General features: G+C 42.3%; 1 long non-coding RNA gene across 1 annotated transcript; it reads right to left on the bottom strand.

Moving 5' to 3' along the window:
- Positions 1-1,258: 1,258 nt before the first annotated feature.
- On the bottom strand, positions 1,259-2,526 carry LOC122034442. Its single transcript, XR_006126708.1, has 2 exons — positions 1,927-2,526; positions 1,259-1,745 (listed from the first exon to the last, which is right to left on the bottom strand). It is a non-coding gene; the product is annotated as an uncharacterized LOC122034442 (long non-coding RNA).
- Positions 2,527-2,803: the final 277 nt, after the last annotated feature.

The following is a 2,803-nucleotide window of genomic DNA, read 5'->3' as shown; positions in this document are numbered from 1 at the left end:
ACCTCCAGTCGACAAGAAAGCAAGCAATTGGTAGAGTGCGATTGTATTCATATTGTATTGCTTTTCTTACTGCTCTTGTACTCTTTGTTTGCTGTTGCAAACGTTTGTGGCGAGGTTTCTCCACCCACAAGGAGTATATTGTATTAGCCGGTTCTCCGGGGACTCATCCACCGACGGATTGACCGGACTCGTCCACCTTACGGACACGCCGAGGAGTAGGAGCCCTAATCTCCGAACCTCGTTACATCCTCGTGTTAAGGTTTGGTTTTCTTCTCTTTCGTTTCTTTGTATTTTCCGCTGCGACTAACCTAATTGTAGGAAGAAACGAGAGCGATTTGGGGCGGCTATTCACACCCCCCTCTCTAGCCGTACGAAAGATCCTAACAGCTCTAGTGTTAAACAATAATATGATTAGGAAGACAGTAGCATGCAGTGAGCAATTAGAGTTGCTCTTACAACCACAACTAATAGCCATACAGTAGTGATCAAGGAAGAGTAGCTTGATTGAATCATAAGTTGGAAGAGACACCATACTTATAGCTTGTATATATACAACAAGGTCCCTTCACTTGCCTAAATTAGGTTTTCTTTTTGTTGGAAAATAAAGCGAATGGCTTTAACACTTTGGACATGACATGATGATTATGCCGTGAAGAAGGGGTTTGCTTAACTTCCATAAAATATTTATAATTAATAAATACGTATTAGAAATTTTTAGGTATTGACTAGGACAGTGATTGCATCCAGGACTTTTAGGTATTTCAACATATAGTGCTTTACAAGCCTCATTAGATACTAATGATGGTTTTGTTTATCTCATTTTCATTACATAAAACATTAGACCGTAAGCAAAAAATCACATGAAGTCAACGTACTCAACACCAACTTCAACAACCATAAGTAGGAATTTAATGTTTACTAAATACTTATTATTGCTTCAGACAAACCCGCATATCCTTTTCGAGAAAGACGATGAAGGTATAAGTTTGTTTGCTTCTTTGACTTTATAGTTCACTTTTTTTCTTCAACTGAAACAACACCACACAACAACAAAAAAAAAAAAATAGTTCAAGTTCCCAAGAGCTTGACGAGGTTTGGATGTGAAAGCCTCCCTAGAAAGTTCCTTCTGACCATAGCCACATTTAACAGTAATCATTAAGAAGAACTCTCAAGTCAATTAAACCAAATGGTAGAATTTACTTTGGAAGCCACAATAAGAAAATACACTTGTTTGAAACTATCTACAAATTGGGCATTATTGATTTCTACTACAAACTGCAATAAAAGTTGAATTTTCAATAATCCATAATGAGTTATATGTCACAAATCTAAAGAAGCAGAAGAAGGAATAGCAGATATTACACAAGGGGAGGAAGGGAGAGTATCTCAGACCTGCCACTCCTCCAACCCTTGCACGCTTTCAAGGTTGAGGTTCTTCACAGCCACCAACGTGCCCACGCCGCTCTTGGAAGGATTGAGAGTCTTCTCCTCCACCCAGCCCTTATACACCTTCCTGAATCCACCCTCTCCGAGAATGGACTCGGGCTTGAAGTTCCTAGTGGAGCTCCGGAGCTCGACGAAGGTAAAGACGCGAAGGTTGGGCGCCTCCAGGATCCTCCCCTCCAGGAACACCTTCTCGACGCTGATGCCATTGCCGGAGGACTCCCCTAGGGTCGTGCTGCTGTTGAGGTTCGACAGCTTCCCGGTGGTCGTCTCGCTACCGCTGGTCCTTGACGTCGAGCGACCTGCGCGATTAGCCAAAAGGGTCAGGATTTCTCCAGATCAGATGAAAATTAAGCGCGAAACTAAAATTATTGAAGGTGGAAAAAAAGGCTACTTTTTCAATCAACTGGAGATGAAATCTGGACCAAAAACCATCTCCTAAAACCTAGCAAAATCAGGTGAAAGATCAGGAAGAAAATATACCTGGACTTACGGTGTGGCAACTGCAGGAGTGGGAGATCTTGAAGACGAACCAAAGCAATTCCCCATTCTCTTGTCGTCGTCATCTTCTCCTCCTCTTCCCCGCTATCTTTCTTCCCGATTGTCGTTTCTTTCTCTCTGATTAGGAAACGAAAAATCGAGGAAGGTGAGGAAGGAGAAGGAAATCCAGAAGGACACGAGAAAACCACGGCGAAGAAGAACACGAGGTTCTTGACCGAGAGCCTCATCAAGCATCAAATTGAGAAGGCAGGGAGGAAAATTGTCAGTTGGCAGGGGCGATCAGATCTACTCGGAAAGCAAAATAAACGCAGAGGAAGCAAAATTTTAAGGCAACGAGGTGGATTCGAGAAGCAAAAAGTAGGCGATTCTTGCTCTCTCGCTCCCTCCCTCCCTCCTCCTCCTTCATTGCCTCTTGCTGCCGCGTAGAAAAATGGGAAGCGACGAAATGTTTTGGTGCTTATGTTTACATAAATACTCGAGCAACAGGAAGGGGAAGAAGGAGATGAGGTTGAGAGAGATTGTCGGACGACCAGCGGTGAGGAAGAAAATGGTGGCGGCGTCACAATGGTATACGATGGACGACGCGATATAGGTTTAGGTTTAGAGGGAACTTTGTAAAGTGTTGCAAATTTTGGCTGATGGGAAAATTAAATTATTTTATTTTGGTTCATTAACACCGGGTTTTAAAAACCGCTGTTAAAATCGATGTCTATTAATGAAAAAAAGGCGCTCATAGACATCGCCTAAAAAACCGATGTCTATGAGCGAAAATCTGCACTCATAGAAACCGATTTTTGGAAAAACCGATGTAAAATACTCAAAGACATTGGTTTTTACTTAAAACTGTTGTTGTTCCACC

The sequence above is a fragment of the Zingiber officinale genome, chromosome 11B (genome assembly GCF_018446385.1).
Source record: "Zingiber officinale cultivar Zhangliang chromosome 11B, Zo_v1.1, whole genome shotgun sequence".
Lineage (NCBI taxonomy): Eukaryota > Viridiplantae > Streptophyta > Magnoliopsida > Zingiberales > Zingiberaceae > Zingiber > Zingiber officinale.
The sequence above is the reverse complement of the archived record's forward strand: the minus strand, read 5'-3'. Positions and strand labels throughout refer to the sequence as shown.